General features: G+C 34.8%; 1 long non-coding RNA gene across 1 annotated transcript in view; it reads left to right on the forward strand.

Moving 5' to 3' along the window:
- LOC108534058 (uncharacterized) overlaps positions 1 to 22,653 on the forward strand; it is a 32,283-nt gene extending 9,630 nt beyond the window's left edge. Inside the window, exon 3 of the long non-coding RNA XR_001886873.1 lies at positions 22,548 to 22,653. This is a non-coding gene — a long non-coding RNA (uncharacterized LOC108534058). The remainder of the gene's footprint in view (positions 1 to 22,547) is intronic.
- Positions 22,654 to 23,187: the final 534 nt, after the last annotated feature.

Here is a 23,187-nt window from a genome sequence, read left to right on the forward strand (position 1 = left end):
GTAAATATATATATATTTATTTTATTATTTAAATAACTAAAATATAATTCACTACTTACAAAAGGATAAAGCAATGTATTGTGGAATTTACAACATCTATTGAAATAAAATATACAACAGTATAAAAGCTTTGAAGGTCTAAATAGAAGTATACTCTTGTAAAGATAGATTGTATGTTAAGTAGCATAGTATATTTGAAAATAGATTGTGAGAAGTTAGAATGTATACCCTAAACTTTATACAACCACTAAAATAATACAAAGACTCATAGATATAAAGTCAATGCAGGAAATAAAACAAAGTAATAAGAAAATACTAATCCAAAATAGGCAGAAAAATAAGAAAATGAAACAAAGAATGGATGGGACAAAGAAAAAATAACAAATAACAAGATGATAAATTTAAACACAACCATATCAATAATTACAGTACAGGTAAATGGTCTAAACAATTAAACACAAAGATTGTCACATTGAAATTAAAAGCAAGCATGAATAACTGACTGGCTGTAAGGTATCTACTTCTACTTTATAAAGATGCGAATATGTTGGATGGAAAGAGTGTAAGGATGCAAAAAGTGTAAGAATGTAAACGGATACACTATGCTAATACTGATGAAAATAACATTCGAAGTGGTTATATTAATAGCAAGGTATTTTTCAGAACAAACAATAGTAACAGAGATAAAGAGGATAATGAAAATGTGGCCAATTTATTAGGAAAACATAGAAATTCTAACCATTACTTACAAGTAGCAGAAATTTCAAATATATAAAGCAAAAACTGATAAAACTGAAAGCATAAATAGACAATCCCACAACACTAATCTCAAAATAATTGATAGAACATGTAGACAGAAAAGCAGTGAGGATATAGAGTACTTGAAAACTCTATCCACCAACACTTTCTAATTGACATTTTATAGAACATTCCGCTAAAAAATTGTAGGATACACATTCTTATCAAGTGCATACAGAACATTTACCAAGACAGACTATATTATGGGCCATAAAATCAATAAATTTTAGATGATGTAATTATTACAAAACATGTTCCTTAACTATAATGCAGTTAAATTATGAATCAATAGCATAAAGATATCTAGAAAATCTTCAAATATTTGGAAACAATATAAAACCCATGGAGAGTCAACTTGAAGTTACTTGTCTTTCATTTAAGTGACGATATTTAACATGATTTTTCATTTCTTTCTAGCCACATTCAGCTAGAGAATTGGATTTTAACTATGGTTGTGTTTTACCCAAACAACCAACATGAAAAGAGAGAGGAGCAAGATTGTTAGGGATATATACAATTAATTTATTACAAAAGGGGATCTTGGACATCACAGAATGTATCAATGGTAAAACAGTATATAAAGGAAGAGAGCTAGAAGGATCCCCAGGAAGGATAAAGGGTAGCTGGCATTGGGGACGGAGTTGGAAAGACAGCAGTGGTGGTCAGAGAGTAACTCTTGAAGTTTTTATTATAAAGGGTTTGCAATTATTGCTATTGATAATTGTTCAAATTAAACAATAATTTCAGGTTGATAAATAAATGTATTCAGAAGGAGAAAAGGTGAAAATCTAGAGAGTAACATTTAAAATTCAGACACAATAAAAAAGTGGAAAAATAAGTGGAGAATGGAAGAATGTATTTATAACATTTGTAACTAATAAAGAAACAGACAACAGAAAATAAGAATGCCAAAAGAGTAATAATTAAAACAAGCACTCATAGACATAGGGACAAATACTATGAATAAGTCACTCAAATATTTATGTGCTATATCTATAGCACATAAATAATGCTTAATCTCATTAAGAAAGAAAGAAAGCACATTTAAGAAAATGTGCTTTGTTTAAGAAAATTCTTCCCTTAGGTAAGAATTCAAAAGGTTATTTATCCCAATACATAGAAATATAAGAATTCTCACATTGATTGGAATATGAATTTGTCAATCACTTTGGAAGGCAAGTTGGTAAAATCTAGGGAAACAGAAGAGATACATAGGTTACAAGTCAGCAATTCTGATTCTGGATAAATACTCAAACATATATATGTCATTGACTCTAATATCATTAACAATGTATAGAAACCATAATAGCCACTAAAGGAAGAATAAGGAAATCAATGGAGATGTTGTTATACAATAAATTAAAACATTGCATTTGAATTAAATGAACAAATATCAACATTGGGAGATTTCAAAAAGCAAGATTCAAAAAATATAAGTTCAGTGTAATTCTGTTTATGTTAGAATTTCAATTAAAATCAACTAATACAATATTAGTGTTTCTGTATATGTATAAATATAGCTGTATAAAAACTGTATACAATAAACACAAAATGGAGATTTCCTCTGGAAATGGATAAGAATGAAATTGCTGAGTATATGGGAAGTAAAAGCTGACTTTAACTACTCTGTTTCATTTTGTAAAAAACACCTTAGAGAAATATAAAAGTTATCAGATTTGTTTTAACTGGTTGATGGATATAGAGTTAGAGTAGTTACCCTTATATTTGCTTTTATTTTGAAATATGTCATTGAAAAGAAAGAATATTTGAAATGTCGGTATAGCTTATTATCTCAATGTCCATGGAGGGATATTCAGGGAGTACTATGAGATCTGGATGAGCTATATAGTAACTAATGAAATTTATGTTATTGACTTCATATGGAAACAATTATATTGGTAGGAGACAAATTTATACAATCACAAATGCAATGTGAAATTTGGGTTTTCATGTATGTTAACATCATTAGATAGATCACTTGGCCATACTTTCTTTTTTCTACGATACTTGTTGGAATTCACTTATACTGTGAAACAATTGATTCTTAATAGTTATAAATATTTTCTTAAATGTTATGAATGCAATATTTCATGTAAAAAGTGGATTTTTGGCCGGGCATGGTGGCTCATGCCTGTAATCCCAGCACTTTGGGAGGCCGAGGCGGTGGATCCCCTGAGGTCAGGAGTTCGAGACTAGCCTGGCCAGCATGGTGAAACCCCTCTCTACTAATAATACAAAATTTAGCTGGGTTTGGTGGCGGGCACCTGTAATCCCAGCTACTTGCGAGGTTGAGGTAGGAGAATCGCTTGAACCTGGGAGGCGGAGGTTGCAGTGAGTCTAGATCATTCCTTTGCATTCCAGCCTGGGCAACAAGAATGAAACTCCATCTCAAAAGGAAAAAAAAGTAAAATTTGTAGCAACAAATATTTTTAAAAGTACCTCTTTTAACATATTCACATTATTAAAAGCTTCTCATTTGATGTTTTCAAGTTTATGAAAATTATTTTGTCTTAAAGCTGGGATTTATAAAGTATACAGTGAGTCTATTAAAAACAAATTATTTCAAATAGTGATTGATCAACGTATTTGCAGAAATTGTGTAATAAGATTTCCATCTGATTTGTGAAATAATCAGATTTCTATCTGATTTGTAAAACATTTCAGTAAATGAGAGGAAGATGTTATATATCATGCCTGTTGATCTGTGTATGTTTCAAATAGTTGAGAAAATCTTAATATTTCTCCTTTAATCAAACGGAAATCAAAGGGAAAACTTTAACATAATTGAACAAGCTAAAAATTTCTCATTATTTCTTCTATGTTTTCATTTATTGAGTTTATCTTCACTTTTGATTAATTTTTTGAGATTCAAAAGAATTTTGTTTAAGTTCTGATAGAAATATTCCTCATACAGCAATATTTCTTTTTTAAAAGTTTCTACACACATATACACAGAGCTGTCTCTCACAGGGAAATGTTAACAGCTGTTACCATCAACAGTAAAATATATTTTGCACATTATTCATTTATACTCTAACTTTTGCTTGTTAAGTAATCAGAATGACATTCACGGATGACTGGAAATATTTGAAGTGGTATCTTCTATACTTAAAAATTAACTTCTTGTGTTTCTAATGTAAACTTAGTGATGCCAGACTGCTTTAATTATTAAGAATTTTCAGCAATGAGACTACTCAGTCTGGACTCTTATGTATCTCCATTTCTTTCTACCATCACTGGCATAATTTTGGAAAGATTTTCTAATAGGAAAGAAAGGTTAAGAACAGTAAGTCCAAGTTTTATAATGTTTAAAAGAGTATTAGCACACTAAGAAATAAATTCAGTATCTTGTGGATGTCTTGGGAAGCCTTCTGTGATTTACGGATGGTTGTGGCTGTGTACTCAGTGATATCATTCCAATTAAACAGGAAAAAAATGTTTGGAAGAGCTTACAGAAATAGTTACTAATAGCTGTGTTTCTGTTGTGATATTGTGGCGTGAAGGAAAATAGGAATAAGGTGGTGAAACAAAGGAGACAATCAAAAGTTTCTATCAGTAAACGTGATTAAATTTTCATCATTCCCATGACATTGGAGAGGTTCTGGGGCTTGTCCTTCCTCCAATAACCTACGTATTTCAGTTTGTGGGCTAGAAAGACAAAGCCATCACCAATAACATTGGCTTCTCAATAATTAAGTAAAATGATCTAAATTCTGCCACCAGTGATGATAAACCAGATTTGAGGTTCAGAATGATTACAGTGTTATACATTCCGGAGACTCAGCCCTTCACTGCTATCAAAGTGACCGCAATCATGATAGTTTTTCCCCAGCCTGTACCTGCATTCATGCAGGTGATGTTTGAACCTAAGCCACCACCTTCATGGTTATATTATTAGATGGGCCAACACTGTCTGAATAAAACTATTGAATTGGCCAGAAATATGGCTTGTATTTAAGTCTAGGCTAAAGAATACAATGGCTTTGTGACCTTATGAATGCCAGTGTGCTAATCTCTGGGTCTATTTCTTATTTCTAAATGCAGATATTTCTGTTTTGAGGAGGTCAATAGCAAGAAACTCAAAATAAATAATATGTGTTTGTTTATGACAAGAGATTCTATTATAGTAGAGGGATGAGTAGCATTTTACATAGAAGAGGGGATGGGACAAGCTCTCAGAAAAGTGAAGGGTGAAGTAAAAGAAGAAATGAAACTCAGAGCACATGTGGAAACAGTTTGCAGTCTGGATATGAGCCTTCTGCTCATTAATGCACTTTGAGTGTTTTAATTTTCAGTTCTATTAAGTTTATAATTGACAAATGAAATTGTATATATTTAAAGAGTACAGTGTGATGATTTGACATACGTAAAAATTGTGAAATGATTACCATAATCCAGGTAATTAACACATTCATCACCTTATATAATTAATTGTTTGGGGAAGGGTAAAACTATTAAAATCTACTCTTTTAGCAAATTTCAAGTGTACAATGCAATACAGTATTATTCATTCTAGCTACCATGCTGTACATAAGGTCCTCAGAACATATTCGTTTTATGTCTGAAAGCTTGTACTCTTTGGCCAACATCTCCCCATCCCCCCCTTTTTAACCTCTGAAAACCACTGTTCCACTCTCTGCTTCTGTAAGTTTGCATTTTTTTAGATTCCACATACGCGTGAGACAGTATTTGTCTTTCATTGTCTGGCTTATTTCACTTAGCATGAAATCCTCTAGTTTTGTTCACGCTGTTGCAAATGGCAGAATTTCCTTCTTTTTTCATGGCTTGATAATATCCCATTGTCTATATCACCATGCTGTTTTTGTTCATTCATTTTTCAACAGACACTTATGTTGTTTTCCATGTTGTGACTATTGTGAATAATTCTGCAGTAATGGGGGTGCAGATATCTCTTCAACATACTGGTTTTGTTTCCTTTATGTACTCTGAAGTGGCATTGCTAGATCCCGTAGTAGTTTGAGTTTGTTTTTTAAAAATTTTGAGGAACCTCCATACTGGTTTTCATAATGGCTGCATCAATTTCCAATTCTACCAACAGTGTATGAGAGTTCCCTTTTCTCCACATTCTTGCCAACATTTGTTATCTCTTGTCTTTTGTAATAGTCACCTTAAAAAGTGTAAGGTAATATTTCATCGTGACTTTGATTTACATTTCCAGAATGATTAGATTCTATGTCCAAAATGATCTCTCATGTAAAAATATATTAGTTTTGCAGATTTAGACTTTGCAAAATTTAATTTTAGCTTACCCTCTTTTTAAAAGTGGATACTTTGCCTGCTATAGTTTGAATGTATACCACGAAAGTTCATACACTGAAAACTTAATTGCCATTGTAACACTACTGGGAGGTGGGTTTTTAAAGCAGTGATTATGACATGAGGGCTCTGCCTTTGTGAATGGATTAATGCCATTATCATTGAGAGTGGCTTCCTCGTAAGAAGGTTGAGTTCACCTGGCTTCCCTGTCTGTCTCATGTGCTCACTTCTGTCCTCCACCTTCCGCCATGGGGTGACCTCCAGCAGATGCCAACATCATGCTCTTGGACTTCCCAGACTCCACAAATGTCAGACAGACGTCTGTTGTTTATAAATTACCCAATCTGTGGAATTGTTATAGCAGCAGAATATAGACTGAGACTATACCTCATACAACTTTTTAAAAATATATGCTGCCTTACACATAGATAGTATCTTTTTTTATTAACTTTGCCTAAATTGATGGCTTTTCAAACATTGTGTTATTTATAAATTTCATTTATGCTACATTTATGCATTCTATAATCTATATTTCTCTTTCTAGATAACCATACCACATGGATAGCATCTCTTTCATTGAATGCAAGTGCACATTAAGTGAAAGAGGTTTTAGAGGTGAGCAAGGATTCTATAGGACAAAATTTCATAATATTAAATAATACAATTAACCATTAGTATTCAACTTGAAAATGCATTTTGGCACTCTCATATATACAGCGGAATTCCCATTTATAAAACCATCAGATATTGTGAGACTTATTTACTCTCACAAGAACAGTATGGGGGAAATAGCCCCATGATTCAATTATCTCCACCTGAGCTGGCCCTTGACCTAGGGGGATTAATGTAATTCCAGGTGAGATTTAAGTGAGGACACCTGCCTATGAGTCCCTTCTGCCTATATCAAAATCAAGTTAATTACTTCCTAGATATCATGGCTACAGGCATTGGGTAAATACACCCATTCCAAATGGGATAAATTGGCCAAAACGAAGGGGCTACAGTCTCCAAACTAGTCTGAAATCCAGTAGGGCAGGCAAATCTTAGAGCTCCAAAATGATCTCCTTTGACTCCTTGTCTCACATCTAGGTCATGCTGATGCAAGAGGAGGGCTCCCAAGCCTGGGCAGTTCCACCCCTGTGACTTTGCAGGGTACAGCCCTCCACTGCTGGCTGGTTCCACAGGCTGGCATTGAGTGCCTGTAACTTTTCCAGGCACACGATTACAAGCTCTCAGTGGATCTACCATTCTGGAGTCTGCAGGCTGGTGGCCCTTTTCTCACAGCTCCACTAGGCAGTTTCCCAGTGGACACTCTTTGTGGGGCCTCCAACCCCACATTTCCTTTCTGCACTGCCCTAGCAGAGGTTCTCCATGAGGGTCCCACCTGCTGCAGCAAACCTCTGCCTAATATCCAGGCATTTCCATACATCCTCTGAAATCTAGGCAGAGGTTTCCAAACCTCAATTCTTAACTTCTGTGTACCCGCAGTCTCAACATCACATGGAAGCCACCAAGGCTTGGGGCTTGCACACGCTGAAGCCAAGGCCCAGCTGTACATTGGTCCCTTTTAGCCATGGCTAGAGCAACTTGGAGGCAGAATGCCAAGTCCCTAAGCTGCATACAGCAGAGGGGCCTTGGGCCCAGCCCATGAAACCATTTTTTCCTCCTATGCTTTTGGGCCTATTCTGGGAGAGGATGCCCGAAAGAGACATTTTCCCCTTGTGTTGGTGATTAACATTCGACTTCTTATTACTTACGCAAATTTCTGCAGCTGGCTTGAATTTCTCCCCAGAAAATTGGTTTTTCTTTTCTCTTGCATTGTCAGGCTGCAAACTTTCCAAACTTGTGTGCTCTACTTTCTTTTGAATGTTTCGTCACTTAGAAATTCCTTCTGCGAGATACCCTAAATCATCTCTCTCGAGTTCAAAGTTCCACAGATCTCTAGGGCAGGGGCAAAATGCCACCAGTCTCTTTGCACAGCAAGAGTGACCTTTATGCCAGTTCCCAAGTTGCTCATCTCCATCTGAGACCACCTCAGGCTGGACTTCTCATTCCACATCACTAACAGCATTTTGGTCAAAGCCATTCAGCAAGTCTGTAAGAATTTCCAAGTTTTTCCACATTTTCCTATCTTCTTCTGAGCCCTGCAAATGGTTCCAACTTCTGCCTATTAGCCAGTTCCAAAGTCATTTCCAATTGTGAGGGATCTTTACAGCAGCACCCCACTCCAAGTACCAATTTACTGTATTAGTTTGTTCTCATACTGCTAGTAAAGACATACCTGAGATGAGGCAATTTAAAAATGAAAGAGGTTTAACTCCACATGGCTAGGGAGGCCTCACAATCATGGTCGAAGATGAACAAGGAGCAAAGTTACATCTACATGTGGCAGGCAAAAGGGCTTGTGTAGGGGAACTCCCATTTATAAAACTATAAGATCTGGTGGGATTTATTCACTACCACGAGAACAGTATGGTAGAAACCGCCCCCATGATTCAATTATTTCCACCTGGCCCTGCCCTTGACACTTGGGGATTATTACAATTCAAGGTGAGATTTGGGTGGAGACACAGCCAAACCATATCAGCCATAATATCTTAAAATATCCCAAAATATTACTACTGTCATAATTCATAACACAAATGGTGATAAAATAACATTTTAATGAGAAGCTTTATATGAACATAGCTGTTACTGAAGCATAACTCTGTATCTAAGTTGTCATTAGTAAATAACCTTTGAAAATGTCCTTGTTAATAAGGTAGACTATGTTTTATAAAATTTGAAGGAAGGGATAACCGCTGTTCAAAATTTGACTTCAAATTGGAAAATAGAATTTTCATCTAATGTCAAATTAATGTATTTGAATTAAGACTATATTAAAATATGTACAGTAGAGTCATATCTCCTATTTTTGTGTTTCACAGATATTGCACTTTACAAATTGAAGGTTTGTAGTAGGCCTTCATCAAGCAAGTGTATTGCTGCCATTTTTCCAACAGCATGTGCTTTTTTTCTGTCTCTGTGTCACATTTTGGTAATTATCCAAATATTGCAAACTTTTTCATTATTATAGTATCTTTTACGGTGATTTGTGATCAGTGATCTTTGATGTTATTGTTGTAATTGTTTTGAGAGTGCCACAAACCAAGCCCATACACAATGGCAAAATTAATGGATAAATGTGTGTTCTCACTGCTCCAATAATTGACCCTTTTTCCATTTCTCTCCTCCTCAAGTTTTCCCATTCCTTGAAACACAATGATTTTAAAATTAGGCTAATTAATAACCTTACAATGACTTGTTAAGTGTTTAAGTAAAAGGATATCTCTTGATTTAATTCAAAAATCAAAAACTAGAAATCATTAAACATAGTGTCATGTCGAAAGTTGAGATCGGCTGAAAGTTAGGCCTCTTGTACCAAATGGTTCACTCAGCTGTGACTACAAAGGAAAAGCTGTTGAAGTAAGTTAAGTTTACTACTCCAGCAAACATGCAAAAGATAAGAAAGCAGAACAGCTACTGTTACTGATACGGAGGAAATTTGAGTGTTCCGGATAGAAGGTCTAACCAGCTGCTACATTCCCTTAAACCAAAACCTAACCCAGAGCAAGGCTCCAACTCTCTTCAATTCTATGATGGCTGAAAGAGGTAAGGAAGTTGCAGAAGGAAAGTTTGAAGTTAGCAGAGGTTGGTTCATGAGGTTTAAGAAAAGAAGCTGTCTCCATAATACACAAGAGCAAGATGAAGCCATGAGTGTTCATGGAGTAGCTGCAGCAAGTTTTTCAGAAGACCTGGCTATGATACTTGATAAAGATGGCGAAACCAATAGATTCTCGATATATACTAAGTCTTATACTGGAAGAAGATGTCATGTAGGACTTTCATAACTACAGAGGAGAAGTCAATGCCTGGCTTCAAAGTTTCAAAAGACAGGCTGACTGTTTTGTTAGGGGCCAATACAGCTGATTACTTTAAGATGAAGACAATGCTTATTTATTTCAAAAATCCTAGTGCCTTTAAGAATTATGTCGAATATACTCGGCCTGTGCTCTAGGAATGGAAAAACAAAGCCTGGATGGCAGTATATCCGTTTAAAGCATGGTTAACTGAATATTTTAAGCCGTCTATTGAGACCTACTGCTTAGGAAAAAAGATTCCTTTCAAAAGATTACTGCTCATTGACAATACAGCCAGTCATGGAAGAGCTCTGATGGAGATATACAAGGGGTTAACATTTTTTTCATGCCTGATAACACAGTATCTATTCTGCAGCACATGTATCCTGGAGTAATTTCAACTTTCAAGTCTTATTATGTAAGAAATATATTTCGTAATGCTAGAAGTTTCATAGATAATGATTCCTCTGATTAATGTGGTCATAGTTAATTAAAGCTGTCGAGAAAAAATGCACAGTTCAAGAAGCCATTAAGAATACTTTTGATTCATGGGGCAATGTCCAAATACCAACATTAACAGGAGTATGGCAGACATTGATTCCAACCCTCATGAATGACTTTGAGAGATTCCAGACCCCAGTGGAGGAATCAACTGCAGAGGTGGTGGAAATAGCAAGAGAATTCGAAATAGAAGCAGAGCCTGAAAATGTGATTGAATTACTGCAATCTCATGAATGGATGAGGAGTTGCTTCTTGTGGCTGACCAAAGAAAGTGGTTTCTTGAGATGGAATCTACTTCTGGTAAAGATGCTGTGAACATTGTTGAAATAACAAAAAAGAATTTAGAACATTGCATAAACTTATTTGATAAAGCTGCAGCAGGGATTGAGAGAATTGACTTCAATTTGAAAAAATATTCTACTGTGGATAACATTATCACACAACAATGCATGCTACCCAGAAGCCTTTTGTGAAAGGAGGAGTCAATTAATGTGACAAAATTCTTCATCCTATTTTAAGAAATTGTCCCAGAACCCTAATCAGTCAGCAGCCATCAATATTGAGGTGAGATTCTCTACCAGCAAAGGGATTACAGCTCTCTGAAGTCTCAGATGATCATTAGCATTTTTCAGCAATAAAATATTTTTAAATTAAGCTATGTACATGTTTTTAGATATAATGATAAGGCACCCTTATGGATTACAGTATGTAGTAAGCATACATTTATATGCACTGAGAAACCAAAATTTTGTGTGTCTTACATCATTGTAATGATCACTTTATCTTGGTGGTCTATACTTCAACCTGCAATATCTATGAGGTATGCCTTTAAATGACAGCTTGACAGACTGCAAAGTTTGTGATAAAATTCAAGTAAGGAATGCATTATGTATTGAATTTTCTTGGAAAACGAATTTCTATACTGATACATCCCTGCTTAAAATTATTTTATGAATTATATTGTGAAGAAAAGTCCAACTTTAAAAATTAATAGGTCATGTTACTTATTATTCTTTTATACCATATTATCCCCACAAATAACAATAAGTACCAAATAAGAACATCATAAAAATTCAGCAGAAGATAGTTCAGTGGACTTGGATGTAGGAATGTAAGCACTTGCTGCCTTTCAACAAACCCCTTTAAAAAAAGTTTTTGTTTTCTGATTCCTTATCTATAAATAAAGGAGTTTTGTTTGATAAGTTACACATTTACTTTTATATTCAAAATTCAATAATACAATATTTATGTGATCTCTTTATCAATTAAATCATCACTGTTTCTCCCTAAACCTAAGCTAGCAAACATTGAAAGAAATCTGAAATGCTTTTAATAAGCAGATGTGTATGGGTGCAGTAGTTTACACCTGTAATACCAGTACTTTGGGAGGCCAAGGCAGGTGAATCACCTGAGGTCAGGAGTTTGAGACCAGCCTGACTAACATGGTGAAACCCATCTCTACTAAAAATACAAAAATTAGCCAGGCATAGTGGTGCATGCCTGTAAGCCCAGCTACTTAGGAAGCTGAGGAAAGAGAATCACTTCAATGCAGGAGGCAGAGGTTGCAGTGAGCCAAGATCTTACCACTGCACTCCAGCCTATGTGATAGAGCAAGATTTCATCTCAAAAAAAAAAAAAAAAAAAAAAAAAAAGTAACATTTTTCACACTTATTATTGTTAGAGCAGGGGCGCTGTCATTTTGGACCAACACCGCCATTTTAAATTCCAGCTCCATTTCTAGCCTCATGCATTTCAAGGAAACCACTTCTCTTCTAATTACAAGCAGTCATAAAGAGCAGACCTCAGGCACAGAGGAAGGTGGGGGGAAAGTCTCTTGGGTAACTGTCAAACTTCACCCTCATACAAGGGGCCCCAGTAAAACAGTGGGCCTTAATAAGCACATTTGTTTCTCTTCAAGTGCACTAAGATAGGGAAGCTAAAAGCAGAGTTGGGGGATGTGCCTGCAGCTGCAGAAAGATGTATGGGAACAAACACACAACTCTCAGATATGCACAACAGCAACAACAACAACAAAACACAGAAAAAAAACCACAGAAGCAATGCAAGCTTCTAATAAACTCTCCCACCCTGAATCCTGAAAAACTGTTAGTCTGTTAGAGATTGTGGCTGTAACCTAATTCAGCCAGATGCCCCTCTCAGGTTTATTTTCTCTAAAATAAACCTATCATAACTGGCAAGCCACCTTTCATGCGTCTTTCCTCTTCAATTCTTAAAATCATAGTATTAAATTTTATTCTTAGTCCGTTTACTAAAAGCTCTACATGTCAATATAGAATATGAAATTTATTTTCACAGTTAGCATAAAGACATATTGCTTAAAGACACAATATTCATGTGGAGATTGAAGATGATTAAAATAGAGAAAAAAATTCCTCTTTCAGATAGTTAAATGTGATCACAGCACATTTTTATTTAAGGGTATTGTGCTTGAATCTCTACCCTTAATACACCAGGAAGAAATGACTTTAAAATATAATTTTAAAATGTTACCTCATTTTCTGTTTTAAACTTTTGTATGTGTAGAAATTCTAAGAAGGATTGTTGTCCAACTTTGAAAGACAGAATCTGACATTTTTTGAGGGAGTGGTGTGAGGGTCAATCACAACTAGAAACCAGAAAGAAAAATTAAAAAACAATTACAGCAAATAGTTTGCTTTTAAACTGATAATGGCAGAATTGCCTGATAAAATGTTCATAACTCAAGACAAAGCAAGAGATTATCTTTTTCATTTAGTCTAATTAGAAATAATGCTTCTTATTTTTTTAGCTCTTTATAGCTCCGCTTCACTTACTCTTTAATACATTTGGACATCTCAATCTATACATCTTATTCTTTTTGTTTTTTAACTTGTACTCATCCATCTTTGGATGTTTCTTCACTTACTCAGTTTAGATTTCATGATCCTTTCTTAAAATCAGTCATTGCAAATACCCTCAACTTCCTTGTCCCCTTCTCTCACCTTCATAATTACTGGCAAAACGATTATTAGTGAAACCAAACTCACCTTCATTCCATGTTTGCAACCCAGGATGAAGAAATCCCACAACAATGTGAACTGTTCTTACTTTAAAAATCATGAACACAGATTTTAGATTGGCAGTTATTTCTCACACAGACTATTATATTTCCTGGCAAAATTTGCTTTCGCACTTTCTTAGATGATTATTTTGTAAATTATTCTCACTGCCCATCCATTTGCCTCCACTATACCCCTATTTGCCATCTGATAACCCTTCCTCAAATTTCACTTTACCAAGAAAATAGAAGCAGGAAGATGACAAAAGCTAACACTAAATCTTTGAAGCCATGTTCTCTCTGTCCACGGTTGTCTTTCCACATGATGTAGGAAATGCCTCAGTCTTCCTAACTCTGGCCTGCAGGTCTTATGCTTGGGATCCCATCCACTTTGCCTACTGAATACCCTCATTTCCACAAACACCCTTTCTTTTTTTATGATTCATTGAATTCACTCTCCTAGTTCAGTACTCCAGTCATCTTGCAGAGAACTATAATTCCTTCCTTGCAACCAACGTCCACCTTCATTTGCTTGTCCATTTATAGCAAATTATTTTGCTGTAATTTTCTATATCAATTTACAGCAAAATTTCTTTTTCTAATTAAAAACAACTCACTGTTTTTATATTTCTTAAAATTGTTACTTTAGACTTGGGGGCATCTGTTGCAAGTTTGTTCCATTGCATAATGCTGAGGTTTGGGCTTCTGATGATCCCATCACCTAAGTAGTCAACATAGTACCTACTGAGTAGATTCCCGATCCTTTCTATCCTCCCTCCCCCAACTCTTTTATAATCCTCAGTGTCTATTTTTTCCATCTTTGTGTCCCTGCTGACTCAGTGTTCAGAGTCCACTAATAAGTGGGAACATGCAGTATTTGATTTTCTGTTTCTGTGTTACTTCGCTTAAGATTATGGCCTACAGCTGCATCCATGTTATTTACAGTAAAATTTCTTTAAGATGTCATATTTTATTTCTATCTCTACTGTTGCCATCTCCCACTCTCTAACCCACTACAGTCAGGTTTCTCTGCTGACTACTCTACGAAAAGTCTTATCAAAGTCACCAAGAACTTTCCAATTGCCAACTTTAATAATACATTCTCTGCTGTCATCCCACTCAGTCACTTAGTATCACTTGTTGTACTTTAGCAATACCACAATTTGAAAACATTTATTTATATTCCTTCTATTTCCAACATACTTTCTTGGCTTCTTTACTACATCATTGGCTGACTCTTTTCAGTTTTCCATTTCTAACTCTGCTCTTGTTCTGGCATCTATTTTTAAAGAATGACCTACTGCTTTTTCCAGGGTGCTCTTTAAAAAATATAAAATTTGTATTTAAAATTGCTACATAGGAAAACACATCTTGTCCCATGACAATTAAGTAGAATCAGTGTATTGATGGCTCCTTAATTTACAACACATGTTATACCAGTCTTATATATCTAAATATATTATATATGTGTGTATATATATGTGTGTGTGTTTATATATATATGTGTGTGTGTGTGTATATATATATATATGCGCACATGATTCCAGACTTACCTCTGAGATCACTTGTAAGACTTTAGTGTCTTATAGTAACCTCAGAATCAACTAAAATTTGATTTTATAGCCAAATACTATTCTTTATTATATTCTTTATTAATTTTCTTCCCATCATGTCTGTGTAGGAGTGAAACTTACATCCTGTTTTTATTGAGAAAGACTTAGCATTCTTGGCTGCCATTCCTTTTTTGAACAACCATTTGATCAATCAGAAATTTATTTTTTGTGCACTAAAATATATATAGATATAAATATTCCCATATTTTTTCCATTTTGTTTCCGCCACTAAATTTTTATAAACCACTGTCATCTCTCACTCATTATTTTGCTATAATCTCTCACTCATTATTTTGCTGTAGCCCCTTGAGTTTCCCTATATATTGTCCTGCTCTAAATTCTCTGAAAAAAATCATTCTTTCTCTGTAGTATTTCTTTTTTGCAAAGTTATTTGAGATAAAAATTTTAAAATGTGGAACATTCCCAGTCACATTCACCAGGATTTCCACTTTGAAATTTTTTACCTTTTTTTTAAAAAAAAAATCCATCTTTGTCACTTACTAGCTTTGCAAGTTTTGGCTCACCCAAGCTGTGTGACCTTGGCAGGGTATGTATCATTTCATCTTTTAGATGGTGGGAACTGTGCTAGCATTATAGATGTGCTGTGATGATTAACAAAGCTAACCATTTAAAGTATTCAAACAACTCCTGGTTCCTATTAAGTAGTACTCAATAAATACTATTGATTATCATAATTAACATTGTACAGTTGCCCCAGGAACAACATGGGTTTGAACTGTTCAGGTCCCCTAACATGTGGTATTTTTCAATAAATCAGTTGAAACAACTTTTAAAGATTGTGACAATTTGCAAAACTGCACAGCATAGGAATATAAAAAAAATTAAGAAAAAGTTTGGTATCCCACGAATATATGTAGATACTAGTCTTTTTATACGTTGATCAGCTGTTTATACTATCATTAAGGTGTCTGGACAAAAGTAGGCTAAAAACAGTTAAGTTTTGGGGAAGTCGAAGGTTCAGCATGTATGTGGACCTTGTGAAGATGGGGGACCTAATCCTTGCATTGTTCAAGGATCAAGTGCATTCACTTCTGTCTTATTTTTCATCTTTTGTGGTCAATCACACACACACACAGCTCACAAACATATATGTATATGTGTATTATATTTGTATATTTACAGTCAGTCCTCTACATCAGATGATTTTACATCAGAGGATTCAACCAACTCTGGGTCAAAAATATTTTTTAAAAAAAGATTGTATCTGTACTGAACATGTCCAGACTTTTATTTTTCTTGTCATTATTCCCTAAACAGTATAGACTGGCAACTAATAACATAGCATTTATATTGTATTAGATATCATAAGTAATGTGGAGACAATTTGAAGTATAGGAGGATGTGCATACATTACATGCAGATACATTACATACAGGCCTTTTTATATCACGAACTTGAGCATCCACAGATTTTGGCATCCATGGGAGGTCCTGGAACCAAACACTAAGGAGTGGCTGTATATAGAGATATGATAGTCATACAAATTTTGCACATTTTCAATAACAATATTATAAACATTTATATACTTACCTCAAACTTATAAAGTATAATATTACCTGTATCTTTGAAAGGCCCACTCTTCTTACCATGACTGCATTTCCCACTTTGTCTCAAAATAACACTAAGTTTACATATATATCCCCTCCTATGTTTTTCATGTTTCATTTGCATCTTATAACAGAGTTGCTTAACTTGCACAAGAAACGTAAGCTCCCTGGATTATTGTAAAGTGATCCCTGTGAAGCAGCTGCCTCTGTGAGAGCTTGCCCCCGAGCTCCCTTGTATTTAGGTGGGGCGACATGAAAAGTTCTTGCTTAACTGGAAAATGAATGGAAGTGATATGTCGCACTTTGGGACCAGATGTGGGCGTGTTCTTCCTTGCTCTTCTTACCCTTCAGCTAGATGGATGAGGAAGTATGTGACTGTAAAGGTGATGGAGTCTCTAAATGGAAGGAGTTCCACGTGTTTTAGAGAGTTTCATGAGAAAAAAAAAAAAAAAAATTATAAAATTTTGAGTTTTGAGTATTGAAAACAGCTAAAAATACACTAACAATATAGACATATATCCCTAAAAAAAGTGTTTATTTTAAACTTTTTGCCTGTTTTGCACTTTACAAAACCAGTTGCAATATGTATCATTCTGTGATTTGCTTTTATTATTCAAAACTATATTATTTCTCCTGGAAGTTTTCCATGCAAACATCTATAGTTTAGTCACTTCTATTCCCCTATGATATTTTATTATATAAATGTATTAAATTATATTCATTCACTTATCCTTTGATTCAACTGGAAAGAATTGGAATCTTTATAATATTTGATGGTATATCTCACCCATATTGTTTGATGAAATTTTATAACTCTGTTCCAAAAGGCCTTTTACATCATTTAACATAATTCAGAATTTGATTTGCCCTTGTAAAAAATATTGAGGTTGACAAGATATGGAAACCTCCTTGGAAATAATTAGAAAAAAAAGAAATAATTATTGCCATGTTTTTGTTTTTGTTTTTTTGGTTAATCAGCCATTATAAACTTTTTTATTAACCCTAATAATTTATTTATAAATTTGTTACATTTGCTATGGACATAACAATCCAATTGCAAATAACTAGAATTTTGTTTTATGCATATAATTCATTTCTTAGTAAACTGCCTAGAACTCCTAAGGAAAAAAAGAAAGATAAAGGGAAGTGTAAGTAGTTTGCATTTGTATCTTGATCCTAATCTTAAAGATTAGAAGATACAAATGCAAACTACTTACACTTCTGTTTATCTTTTTTTCCCCCTTTAGAAGTTCTAGGGAAATAGATCACATAAAATCTGTTGCTTGAATGTGTGGTGGAACTTGCCCTTAAAATTATTCAGTCTGTCATCTTCTTTGTGAAGATGTTGACTATAGGTGCAATTTCATTAATGATTACAAGATTATTCTTCTTTACTATTTCATTTTGAGTCAGGTTAGATAAGTAATATATTTTTTCCATCTTAGCTTTAAATTTTTTTTCATCAAATATTCAAAGATTTTTAATCACTTTAAATTAGAAGTAAAAGTCTCCTATATTATATAAAATATATTTCTTGTTCCTTATCTACTTTTCTTACTCTTGGGTTTTACACTTGGCTATTTTAGTATTATTTTAGTCTTTATCAAAAAAAAAATCTGCATTTTATTCTCTAATTGCCAGTTATTATTATTATTTACATTTATTTCATTGTTTTCTGCTGTCTGCTTTTATATTAAAATGGATGCTAAGTTCATTAATTGTGAGTTTTTCCATTTCTTTTGTAGGTTTATTGAATTTTCTCTTCTATGTTTTGCTTTAAATTTTTCTTAAAAATTTTGTGTAAGACCACTATACTGCAGCCATTGAATTTTTTTTTTTCTTGTTGAGGCATAACATTGTAAAGCAAAGTGCATGATGTGAAGTGCACAGCTTGATGAATATTTTGAAATGTTACAGCTACGTAACTGCAGCACAGATCAAGGTATAATACACCTCCAGTACCCCAATTGGCTCCCTTAAGTCCTCTCCGAGTTAAGGTGTACTGTCCAAAGGATGCTGCTATTTGTTTTGGAAATCAGTTTCCAAAGTATTATTTAACATACATTCTTTTTGTCGAGCTTATTTCACTACACATTTTTACGTTGCTCTAGATCCTTATAATCACTATTGTCCTTATCAAAATAATCTAATAGTCCAGTGAAATCGTCTCTAAGTTTTGATTGATAGAAGATTCCTTATTGCTTAATTTGAACTCTTTTTTAAATTGCAATTTTATTTTGATCATTAACTGTAAGTGTGCTTTACATTTCAATCATATATGAATGATCTAGATACGTGTTTGTTACTGACTGTTTTCTGTATGATTCCAGTAATTAGAAGTGCACATATGTTCCTGGCTTTTTGAATATTTTTACCTTATAGTAGTAATCCATATAAAGCTAACACTTATGCTTTATTTCTAATTTGTTTGATATTAATAATTGAATATCAGCATTAATTTAATTAATACTTACCTAATGTAATATTGTATACAATTTTTGAATAGCAGCATTAATTCTTGCCTAGTGTAATATTATATGGAATTTTTGAAGAGCAGCATTAATTTAACACTTACCTAGTGTAATATTATATACAATTTTTGAATAGCAGTATTAATTTAGTTAATACTTACCTAGTATAATATTATATACAATTTATTTAATATATTTGGTTTTATATTTAAGGCACTTCTCTTGAATTCAGTATTTTGATTTATTTCTAGAATCTTATTTTGTGTTTTGCTTTTCTCCTTATTTTCTGTTTCTTGTATGTCTAACTTGGGAGCTTATTATTATTTCTCAATTCTTTTTACCCAATTTTTGAAACTCATTATCACCGTTCATTTTGTTGACAGTTTTAAGTGGGGAAATCTCTGTTTTGTTTTCAGATAATGTCTTTATTCTGTGCTTGTTTTGTCCTTGTTCTGTTCTTGTTCTTGAGAGATGGTTTCACTGATTACAACAATCTAGGTTGAAATGTGTTTTCTTTCAGTACATTAAAGATATAACAATTTCGTTCACTTCTGGTCTTGTCCTTGAAAAGTCAGCCCTTAAGTTAATTAAAGTTCCTTTGCAGACAATCTTCTCTCATCTCAGCTGCTTCTAAGACTTTCTCTTTATCTTTGGTTTACTGCAATTTTACCCTGCTATGCCTAAGAGGAGAATTTCCCTCCCTCCCTCCCTCCTTCCTTCCTTCCTTCATTCTTTCCCTCCTTCCTTCCTTCCTTCCTTCCTTCCTTCCTTCCTTCCTTCCTTCATTCTCCCCTTCCTTCCTTCCTTCATTCTCCCCTTCCTCCCTTCCTTCCTTCCTTCCTTCCTTCCTTCCTTCCTTCTCCCCTTCCTTCCTTCCTTCCTTCCTTCCTTCATTCTCCCCTTCCTTCCTTCCTTCCTTCCTTCATTCTGCCCTTCCTTCCTTCCTTCCTTCCTTCATTCTCCCCTTCCTTCCTTCCTTCCTTCTTTCCTTCCTTCCTTCCTTCCTTCTCCCCTTCCTTCCTTCCTTCCTTCCTTCATTCTCCCCTTCCTTCCTTCCTTCCTTCCTTCCTTCCTTCCTTCCTTCCTTCTCCCCTTCCTTCCTTCCTTCCTTCCTTCCTTCTTTCTCCCCTTCCTTCCTTCCTTCCTTCCTTCCTTCTTCCCTTCCTTCCTTCCTTCCTTCCTTCCTTCATTCTCTCCTTCCTTCCTTCCTTCCTTCCTTCCTTCCTTCCTTCCTTCATTCTCCCCTTCCTTCCTTCCTTCCTTCCTTCCTTCCTTCCTTCCTTCCTTCTCCCCTTCCTTCCTTCCTTCCTTCCTTCCTTCATTCTCTCCTTCCTTCCTTCCTTCCTTCCTTCCTTCTTTCCTTCCTTCCTTCCTTCCTTCCTTCCTTCCTTCCTTCCTTCTTTCCTTCCTTCCTTCCTTCCTTCCTTCCTTCCTTCCTTCTTTCCTTCCTTCCTTCCTTCCTTCCTTCCTTCTTTCCTTCCTTCCTTCCTTCCTTCCTTCCTTCTTTCCTTCCTTCCTTCCTTCCTTCCTTCCTTCTTTCCTTCCTTCCTTCCTTCCTTCCTTCCTTCTTTCCTTCCTTCCTTCCTTCCTTCCTTCCTTCTTTCCTTCCTTCCTTCCTTCCTTCCTTCCTTCTTTCCTTCCTTCCTTCCTTCCTTCCTTCCTTCTTTCCTTCCTTCCTTCCTTCCTTCCTTCCTTCTTTCCTTCCTTCCTTCCTTCCTTCCTTCCTTCTTTCCTTCCTTCCTTCCTTCCTTCCTTCTTCCCTTCCTTCCTTCCTCCCTCATTCTCTCTCTCTCTTTTCTTTCTCTTTTTTTGGTTTTCCCTTCCTTCCTTCCTTTCTCTCTTTTTTTAATCATTACTTCGATTAAGTTGTATTACTAGTTCTATTTCTTCTAATATTTTATTTTAAACTCAAATTATTTGTGTGTTATATATGCTCACTTCTAATCATTCACCTTTTTCATATTTTCAAGTATCCATGTATTTGTTATTCATAATAATAATACATATTTCATGTTCTAATATTAGTATCTGAATGTTATAATATTATTATATTCTATTATCTGATTTATTTTAACATCTGAAGTCATTGTCTTCAGTAGTCATTTTTTGTGTGTGGTTTCTATAGCTTCTCATTCATAGTACTTTCATTTCTTGTGGAATTTGTTATTTTCTACTGTGAATAGTTATTACCTGGAAATTTTTTCTTATAGTAGTATTGAAGTCTGATTGACATTGAATTGTTTGAATTTTTTTTTCTTTTGTCACTTTCCCTGGGGGTGGACGTATTACTCTAGTATCACTTAAATGAAAATATTTTATATAGGTATACAAAATAAGGCTTTAAATTCTTGTGAGGGTTGCCTTGTGAACATAAATTCCTAAAGGAGACGTTAATATCTCTGTGTATAGCATCAATATTCAGGCACAGTATTTTCAGAAGGCTTCTAAGAAATAGTATTTGATTTTAGAAGATATATAAAGACTTTATCAAGCAAAAAAAGAAAAAAAAGTTATCTTAACAGTCATGTATTAGTCCATTCTCACACTACTATGAAAAAATACCCAAGACTGGGTACTTTATAAAGAAAGAGATTTAATTGACTCTTAGTTCTGCATGGCTGGGGAGGCCTCAGGAAACTTACAATCATGGTGGCAGGCAAAGGAGAAGCAGGCACCTTCTTCTCAGGGTGATAGGACACAGTGAGTGTAAGCGGGGGAAATGCGAGATGATTATAAAACCATCAGATCCTGTGAGACTCACTCACTATCACGAGAACAACACGGGGGAAACCACTCCCATGATTCAATTACCTCCTACCCTTGACACATGGGGATCATGGAGATTACAATTCAAGATGAGATTCTGGGTAGTGACACAGCCAAAACAATTCATTATATATGAAAAGTAAATTATAAGTAATATTCCATAATCTTAATAAATACAAAAGCATTCACATTTATAATAGCAAGAAAATGGAAATCAATTCATCTTTAATAGTTTTGTAATGTAAACCAAATTGTAGACAAATTGTGAAAAGGATTTTTGGTGTTTACTTACTACATTTTGCCTGAGATTATTTCTATTTCTTTCATAAAACAAAGCTGTCAATTAGTCAGCAGACTTCAATTAGATAGCAGACCCCAGCTTCAAGAGATAAAAATCGTCTATAAAACTGAGACCTTACAGAGTTTGGGATGTGAAAAGAAAACAGCCAGCCTATAGAAAATTTAGTCTTTGCTAATCCCAGACACTAGAACTTCATTTTCTCTAAATTTACAGAGAGTCTCCTACATTTTCTTTCTTAACTTATTTCCCTTTGAACCCTTTTTTTTAAAACATTGAGTTAGGGATTTCATTTTTTTTTTTTTGGATCCTTCATCAGGATTGGAAGAAGTCTGCCTGCGTCACTGAAAATGATCACAGTGAGCATCCATGAGGGGCTGATCCCAAGCAAGCTGGCAGCAACCTGTTCGATCAATTGGAAAACATAATGGAACATCAGTGAGGCCACTTCCCGCAGCTTGACAGGCTGTCTCTTTGCTCTTACTGCTCTGTTTCTTGCCTGGTGCCACTCTATTATGATCTGGGATGTTCAGCCTTTTAGATATTTCCAAAGAAATTATCTCTTTTCAGTTGACAGACCAAGTTGTGCAGAGTTCAGTATGTGTAATCTGGCGATTCATAAAGACTTTCCTTAAGGAATGTGGATTTAAATCGTTTTGAGGAAATGATTTCTCAGATCCTCAACTTTCATGTACACTATTTTCTCAGGTCCATTGCTTTATTTATTTAATTATTTATTTTGCTACAAGGCCTTGCTCTGTTGCCCAGGCTGGAGTAAGGTAGCATGACCACAGCTCACTGTGGCCTCCCGCTCCTGGGCTCAAGCAATTCTCCCACCTCAGCCTGCTGAGTAGTTGGGTTTACAGGCATGCGCCACCACCCTCAGCTAAGTTTTAAAATTTTCGTAGGGACAAGGTCTCACTGTATTGCCCAGGCTGGTCTCAAACTCCTGAGCTCAC

This window comes from Rhinopithecus bieti, unplaced genomic scaffold (genome assembly GCF_001698545.2).
Source record: "Rhinopithecus bieti isolate Rb0 unplaced genomic scaffold, ASM169854v2 scaffold_9996, whole genome shotgun sequence".
Taxonomy (NCBI): Eukaryota; Metazoa; Chordata; class Mammalia; order Primates; family Cercopithecidae; genus Rhinopithecus; species Rhinopithecus bieti.